The sequence below is a fragment of the Hyaena hyaena genome, unplaced genomic scaffold (genome assembly GCF_003009895.1).
Source record: "Hyaena hyaena isolate Hyena2069 unplaced genomic scaffold, ASM300989v1 scaffold_415, whole genome shotgun sequence".
NCBI classification, from domain to species: domain Eukaryota; kingdom Metazoa; phylum Chordata; class Mammalia; order Carnivora; family Hyaenidae; genus Hyaena; species Hyaena hyaena.
Genome location: NW_024081048.1, coordinates 1,417,364 through 1,426,644, shown reverse-complemented (window position 1 = coordinate 1,426,644; position 9,281 = coordinate 1,417,364). Strand labels below are relative to the sequence as shown.

Below are 9,281 nucleotides of genomic sequence, written 5' to 3'. Positions count from 1 at the left end.
AATTTGACACATCACAACTGCAAAAAAAGAAAAATCACTTTTATTTTCTGGCTTGTGATTAATTTTTGTACAATATTCTTCCCATACTTATTATAAGAATTCTTTTCCAAATACTACCTCCTTGCCTCCTGAAAGTCTATAGTAGTCTCTCATAATTTAGCATATTTAATTTCAGTAGGTACTATCAAAACATTTTATTTTACAGCTATAATGCTAACTTCTTGGTATTAGGAACTTATGCCATATATTATGTTTTTACACAATTTTTAGAACAATTTTTTAAAGTATAAAAATGTGATGTTAGTGGGTAACTTTATATGATTATTATTAAAATTACATATAAACTAATACAGCAATTATATTTAAATTTGAATTTTTCATTTGATGGAAAGCATGCTACATTAAACAAATAATAAAATTACAATATTATTGTCCAGTTTAAGAGCTTGGAAATTAGTTGCCTTGATCCAGTGTACACCACTGTACCCTACCTGGTTTCTGGAGTCTCCTTCCTTTCCAAATATACTTGGTGTGTAAATATACAGGGAGTGAAATGAAAACTTGAAGAACTTGTCATTGCTTTGCATGTCATATAGTTTGCAGAATGTATATCTAAAAGGCTTTTACATTTCTTGAATATTATTATTATGTCATCAATATATGAGAAGCAATATTTTTAAACTATTTTGGACAATATATAACTTTGTTTTTCTCTCCATGAATTTCATGAATATTCCTGTAAATAATTGGCTACCATTGTAAATTAGATATTAAAGACTCATACCTTCTCTAAATATTTCTGTAAGAAAAAGTTCTGTCTAAAGATACCCAAGCTCTTAATTTTTTTTATATTATACTACTACAGAGTAAGTTTTTAATTCTTTACATTATATTACTACTCTGGATAATTAGAATCAGTGTACCATACCCATGTTAGCATAACATGTTGCTATTAGAAAACTTGCTTAACTTAGTTTCCAGTTGAGATTTTTCATTTAACCGTGATTTAGATTAAGGAAATGGTGCAGAGATGACTAATGGTCGGAGAGCTTACCTTATTTGTATTTTGACAATACACTTTCTACACTTAAAGAAAATCTATTCTATCCCCAGAATATAAAATAAAAATAATAAATATCATTAAGAATTACAATTTCTAGGGGTAGATGGGTGGCTCAGTCGGTTAAGCATCTGACTTTGGCTCAGGTCATGGTCTCCCAGTTTGCGGGTTCGAGCCCTGCTCAGATTCTGTGTGTGTGTGTGTGTGTGTGTCTGCCCCACCCCCACTCATGCTCTGTTGCTATCTCTCAAAAATGAATAAAAGTTAAAAAAATTTTAAAGAATTACAATTTCTATGTTGAAAATAAAATTTTCCTAAATGAAAAATAAGAGAATATAGATAGCTTTGTTTTCCACATTAACAAGTGAGAAATGAAAACCTTTCAAAATAACTAGATATTACAAGAATACTTTACAATTCAGCTCCAACAGCAAAAATTCTTGACACAGGAAACCATTTTTATAAATACATGTTTTCTTATAAGAATATTTTAATATGTCTCTATATATCTTACAGAAAGTTCTATACAGTGTTTCTTCCCCATTCAACAATCATTTCAGATTTTTTATTATATCATGTCTACCACATTCAAGAAACCAAATTACAAATGATTCTCATTTTCAACCATTATTGAGATTTGCACTGTTAAGACTTTTTAAGCTTTTCCTAATCTTTCCTGATCTAAAATAATTCACATATTTAAATTTGAGGAGATAATTAAAATGCCATTCCCTCTAAATGCAGCTTGCATCAGGTTAATCACAGGTCTTGGTGACCTTTTCCTCCTCACTTTAGTAAGACCAGCTAGTAGATTTACACGCCCCCACCCCCACCCCACCCCCGGCCTTGGCCTCCTGCACTGAGGAGGAAGGACAAAGTCCTTACATTTCTAATAGTTTCTAAACCACAAAAACAAGCCCTAGAAATAAGGTTTAAATATAAATATTGAGAAAGCTGAAACATTTTCTAATGGTTAGACTCAAACTTTCTAAAATTCAAGGTCTCCCCAAAGTTCAGAAAGACATAAATAAGGTATAAGGATGTGGCAGTTTTATTAAATACTGAAAAAGTAAAATAATGTTGATCACTTAGGTCAGTGGTATATTATTTCCAAAGTGCCAGAAGATACAGAATCTTAGACTCTATGGCTATCTGAACTTACTATCTGGCATTCTCCTTATGCTGTGGCTTTGAAATAGCCTAATACTCACTTGCCCAGGGCAAGTTATCATTCAGATCAGAGTAACTTTCCAGAATACTGGCCACATATATCTGAAGATAAAGGACACAAGGGAAACATCTGGCATCCATGCCATTTCTTTACTGTTACTGAAAATGTGTGCACTTGACAAAGCTTGTCTTGATTTTCAGGTAGTGTGAATGAAAACCAAGAGACTAGTCGTATTCCACAGTCAAGTTCCTGAGTACTCCACTCCAATTATCCAATAGGCTTAAAAGGATTCATTAATCAAGCAATTGTCCAATAAGAGATTTAACAGTATTCAGGGACTATATGTCCCATTTCTCTTTTATTTCTCTTGATTTCTCTTTCTTAACCCAGTGTAACAAACTGCTACAGGTTTTTACCACAATACAGTAGCAGTAGTTGGAAATGTATTTTGCATTACCTAAAGTGTTCAGTTACATTATAATGGGTCACATTTGCATATAACTAGATGGCCAAGCAATGTCTACTGCAGTGATTTGGCAAATTCAGCACAGTCAATAGATTCGTCATTGTTCTTATGATCCTCTCTCAAAACACCATCTATTAAGTTAATCAGTTCAAGCTTCAAGCACTGGTGGTGCTTGTTCATTTTCTTCCTCATGGATGCGAGCGATGGCTGTGGAAAGTTGTAGGCTGTCAAGCAAATTATTGCTGTCATAATCATGCAGTTTGGAATAATGTAGCTGCAGTGCCTATGGGAACATCTCCACCTCTGGTGTGTTGATGAAACCTTCTAGATACTTCATGATATGCCCTTGGTCATGCACTGTGTTCTTATCCAGGCCCATGCTGCTGGGATGGGAGAACTTTTACCCCTGGCTCCTCAGCTCTGGTACCTAGAGCACAAAGGGCCCAGAGCAGGCCACATGTGAAGGCTGCTCTCTGAGCAGCCACAGAGATCTCATGGTCACTGATGTGAAATGTTAAGGTTTGGGAGTGAACAGTATTTTTGAGACAGAGAGAGACAGAGTGTGAGTAAGGGAGGGGCAGAGAGAGAGGGAGACAGAATCTGAAGCAGGCTCCAGGCTCTGAGCTGTCAGCATAGGGCCTGATGCTAGCTTGAATTCACAAACAGTGAGATCATGACCTGAGCCAAAGTCAGAGGATTAACTGACTGAGCCCCATTTTTTTCTAACATTTATTCATTTTTGACAGAGAGAAAGAGAGAGAGAGAGAGAGAGAGAAAGTGAGGGTGGAGTAGAGAGAGAGACAGAGACACAGAATCCTAAGCAGGCTCCATGCTCTATGCTGCTTAACTACTGAGCCTCCCAGGTAGGTGTCCCTTAACATATTTGTCCTTAATTGGGTATAGTTTTGAAAGAACCCAGATAAACTGGCTGTTTATTTTTTATTGAAATTTAGTTAATAAATACAAATTGTAAACTTCTAGAGTAGGAACAATAATGTTATGAATTATGTTACCTCACTTTATTTATAGGTTGAAAGTAAGAGAAAGGAGAAACATTATCTACTGTTTTTTTCTTAGATAAAAGAGCTTCCTGCATTCTAAAAGCTTAATAATCTGTTTCTTAAATGTACAAACAAGTAAAACTTAGTTTTTCTGTCTCTCATAGATGTTTTATTAAGGAAATTTCCATAATCCAATAGTTATACTTTTAATATTTTAATTGGGAACATTTAGAAAAGCAAATGTGCTACATTATTCTGTAACTGGAGATTCAGTTAGTATAATGATGGTCTTTTGCCAAAATTAATTCTGACAAGGAACATTGGCATAATATATTAAATGCCAAGCCATAGAAACAACACCCCAGAAATAGGAGCTGATGATTCAAGCTTGGCAGAATCTCCTTTTGCTCAATGTTAGAAACTAGCGTAAAGGCTGACCATAACAATATTTGAGAAGTAAAAATTCTTCCTTCCAACATGTTCCTCGAGTTCAAAAACTTAATAATGGAGATTTCAGAGACTGTCGGAAAATACAGGTCTAGAAAATAAGGTCAAGAGATGAACATGGATTCTGCCACGAATAAATAAAAGCCACAAATTATCACGGAAAGATTTTTTTTTTTAATTTTTTTTTTCCTAGGAGGGAGAGAGAGAGAGACCGTGAGCAGGGGAGGATCAGAGAGAGAGGAAGATACAGACCCTGAAACGGGATCCAAGCTCTGAGCTGGCAGTCAGCACAGAGCCCGACGCGGGGCTCGAACCCACAAACCACGAGATCATGACCTAAGCGAAAGTCGGACGCTTAACCGACTAAGCCACCCAGGCGTCTCAATCACAGAAAGATTTTTTGAAAGCTTTCAGACAGCTTCCATCTGAGACGTGTGTTGGTCTTTATATTCGATCCTTTCCAGTAATCCTTTTATGGTCTTTAGGTTTATTAATTCCTCATTAATGTTGTGAGATTGATTAATTTTTAAAGGTAACAAATGTGACAAGAAAATTCACAAATAATTTTAACTAAACTAATTAACTCATGTCTTTACATTTGATCATGTCTTGATAACGAGAGAGTGCTTCCCCGCCCCGCCCCTCCCCAAAGTTCTTCAACAATTCTGGTTGTTTCTTCATTAATTCACACTACCCCTGCAGTCATGGTAGTATATAAAACATTCAAAATAAAGCCATGAAGTCCATGAAGCCATAAATAAATATGCCACTTTACTGTGATTCACTTCAAAGTTAAGTGAAACATTTTCCTATGTAATCTTTATGAAAGTGCTGCTGTATATTCAAATCAATAGTATTAGCAGTCTAGTATATCTGTTTTATTTCACAAATGAGTCACTTGAGAATAGAGGAAAATAGTAAATGAATTAATGAGTCCAATAAAAAAATAAGTGGTAGAACAGGAATTTTTCTGTGAAGAGACAATATTGTACAAGGTTGTAGGGATGAAAAACTGTGCCAACATCCAGTTTTAGGCATCTAAATCATCTTGGCTATTCTGTAATCACATGATCTGAGCCACTGGGAATAGATATGCATGTGTGTATGTGTGTGAATGTGTGTGTGTTTGTGTGTTTAGCTATATATTGCTATATTTTGTCATATAGAATATATTTACAATTACATATATACTATTTTTTCTTTCATAGAGAAACACAGAAACCTATATTTGTATTTAACATGTATTGTTTTACAACCAGCATTTCAGTTTATAGTGCTTAAAATATATTTGGCTAATTAAAAACAAAAAAGTCTGAATAACAAGGGAACTCTATTTTGTTAAAATTTCAGCTCAAATATGAAACACACAGTATAAAAATTATAAAACACACAAGCCATAGTTCATAGAAATGGAAATGCTTTAAGAGAGCATATAAACTGAACCATTATTTAAAAGATGAAGAAAAGTCCTCTTTCAATGAATTCATACCATTCAGAATATCTTAAAGACTAGAAGGGACTTTTTATGAGAACATGTAACACAGTGGGCTAGTGTTGTAATAGTCTAAGCACTGGTTATGATTAAGTAAGCAGTATTAAACAGAGAGACAGTATAGTACACAGTTAAAGCCAGAATTTTTGAATTCTGGTTTCTATACACTTTAGTTAGCTGTTGAACTATTTTACCTCTTCACTTTACATTTTAGGATAATAATACTACATTTTTCATGGCATTGGTAACTATATATTAATGTAGATATATTAGAGTCTAGCATATATTATATATTCAATAAATATTAGTTATTGTTATTATTTACTATACTAAAAGCAACTATGAGAAATTGTGAAAGAATAGATACTATCATTCCCTATTTTTTATTGTACTTGGAAGGAGAAAGGGAGGCTAAGTATAACTCATTTTCAGGGTAATATTGTTATCAAGGGTTTAACTTTAAAGAAACCAGCACTTAGTGAAATAGGGCTTAAATATTACCAAGTACCCTTTTTTGGTCTCCACCGGGCAATCCAACAATCCAGGCTGCATTGTGTTGGCGAGAAAAATAAGACAGTGGAATTTCTTCCACACTCTCAGGTGGCTTCTAAGGAACTGACTGTTCAAACTGAAGAAACCCAAAAATATTCAAGAAATATTACCAAGGAAAGGAAGGAAAGCATAAATGGAATTAGGCACTTCATTTTCCTAAACTGAGGACATAAATTGGTTTCAATTCACATTCCATTCTGACAAATTGCTGGTGTTTTCATTGATAGCTACTTGGAAAATGTCTCAGACTATGTTTATATTCTTCAGGAGAGGGGATAATATAACAACGTCTGTTACAGGCAAGAAGAGGAGGGAGGTTAGTGGCAAGTAGTTTATCAGAAACTTTCTATTCTAGATTAGAGAGTCAAAGAACCTTAGAATTCAAATGTTCTCAGAGATGATACAGTTTCCCTTTCAATCTAATTTCTGGAAAGTCTCACAAGTTTGAAAGGTAAGTGACATGCCTTACTAGATTTGAGTTTCTTCAGAACAAAAACTAGAATAGGTTAAATCTGTAGGCAAAACATACTTGAGTCAATAAAAAATGAATATTTCTAACAAGTAAAGTTGCCCAAATAGTGAAATACACTTTCTTTTAAGTAGTGAATACTCTTTTTGAGGAATTGTTTAAGAGGAGACTTGACATATATCTTCTGGATTAGAGGGGAACAATTAGAGTAGAGAACATTTAGTTTGTGATCTAATTTTAAAATTCAGTAATCTCATGAATTTCATATGTACCTGTCTTAGCAAAATTACATAGGAAACAGACATTATTAAAAATTAATTCCTCATTCACAGAGAATCTGGCTGGCTCAGTCGCAGAGCATATGACTCTTGATGGGATCATGAGTTCAAGCCCAATGTTGGGAATGAAGTGTACTTTAAAAACAAAAAGCTTCATTATAAGATGAAAAATAGAACATAGACTATACTGTTGGAAAACCCCAACATTTCTGTGATGAAACACTAAAATATGCTCTTCAAACGTAAAATAACTCAGCTGGTTTGTAAAAGTATGCTTGAGTGATATTATAAAGTTGAAAACAATGAGTAATAAAAATAATCAAGTAATTATTAGATACTGCAAGATTTTTATGACATAAGCTAAAATACAATATTCTTGTATTATAGAATATAAATGATGGACCTCTTGTATGCAATCCAGCACATTTGGAAACCCAGATTGATGTCACTATTAAGACTCCTTTCATTCAGCTCAACTGTTCAAAGATTCTCCACGGGAACGGCTGAGATATTCACTTGCAGGAGGTAAGACATAAGATTTCAAATAAGTCACTTCTAAGCTATTTTACAAAATATTCATGTGAGATATTTTGGAACTGTTAAGAACAGATTATCATGCAACATATTGTAAAGAACTTAAACAAGACAACAGAAATAACTTAGTACATAATGTACTTTTATTTCTGTTTTATTACCTCATTATTCTCAGGAAATACAAATAATCAATTCACACTTTGGAGACTAGGTGTTGATCCTCCTTCTTTGGCCACCACTCAGAATTTCCAGTATGATGCATTTCAAAGGATTCAGGAACCTATAACTTTCCAGCTACTTATTGAAGTTACTGATGAATTAGGTGGGAATAAAGCTAGTCAGCTGTCAGCCACAATAACAGGACATAATTCATGTGTTTCCTTGGACCACAACACAGCCAACTTTTTCCAGAGAAACAAGTATGACTACAGTAAGTACTTAGTGATGAAATATAATTCTAAAGTAGTTGGAATTAGTTATAAACATAGAAAGTATTTGGGAACTCTTACAGGAGTTATTCTTATGTTTTGGCCATAAAAGACACGAATGTTACTTTAATACATTAGAATTTCTATCATCAAAGTAAGGAAAAATTGTTAGAGTTGTTAGTTGCTAATTTTGAGAAAGATAAATATAAATGTTAATCATTTTATAGGCCTTTTTGATATTATTTAGTTTAGATTCTTAATAATTGTATTCTCATCACAGTCTATTTAAATGAACACTCATGAGGTTTTCTTATATATTTAGCATTCTAAGTTTTATAAAAAATATTTGAAAAGCTTGTTTTCTTGAAAAGTATATATAGTTTCACTGGAAGACAAATTATACATTTAGAACCATTCAAATAAATACTGGACAGTGTCAAATGATAGAGCAATTGTTATTTAACTTTCAGGTTAAAAATAAGGTAAGTTTATTTGGGCTGAGATAATTAGTAAGTTCTTTACAATAGAAAAGAAAAATAATATATTTCTTTAAAAACAAATATTTAAAATTTTTAATTAATTAATTAATTAAATTTTAGTAAAGTGAAGAAAAGCTTTGCAGAGGGAAGGTATAGAATTATCTAGGAAGAATATAATCTATTCTGGGAAATGCTACGAAGGTAATTAAGCTGGAAAGTAGATTTGTGTTAGGAAAACAAAGCTCATAGTTGGTATTGTAAAATAATTGAGCATGGGACATCCTGAATGCAGAGTTTAGAAGTCTGGATGATCACTGAAAACAGAAAGTTGTAAGTTTTATAGCAGAAGACAGACTCACAATGCCTCATAAACTTTGTTAATATGGAAATAAAGAGAGAATTAATGATGCATAGGGTAGCCTTCTGTGGAATATGCTGTTTGATTTCTAACAGGTGGACTTTGAACATCCAAGTAGGGATTCATATCCATAACTCCACTCACATTATTAGGATGCTCCCTATATATCTGAGCTAAACCAACAAGACATGTTTGAATAAAATAGCCATTTTCTGGAAAAGTTGTAGAAAATTTCTCCCTTGCTTGACTTCACAGTCAAGAAGTTTTGCATTAGCTATACAAAATCATCAGAATACAATTTGGATAGTCTTAATCCAAAGAAAACAAAACATTGGATTAAAGTGGTCTGGGACTGGTAATGTTCCCAAGGGCCTAGCAGAAGGAAATTTAAATTCTCTCTGTGAGAAGATAGCACTATCCTAAGCCTCCAATTATTTCTAACAATTTTTCAATCCACTGAACACTACATGATTAAATATAGCTAGGGACATGAGAAAATAAGATTTCGTAACCAAGAAGCAACAAAACCGCAAAAAGCATAAACAG

At 33.4% G+C, this 9,281-nt stretch overlaps 1 pseudogene; it reads right to left on the bottom strand.

The window, feature by feature from the left end:
• Nucleotides 1-2,751: 2,751 nt before the first annotated feature.
• On the bottom strand, nucleotides 2,752-6,189 carry LOC120245412 (annotated as a pseudogene).
• Between the last annotated feature and the right edge of the window lie 3,092 nt (nucleotides 6,190-9,281).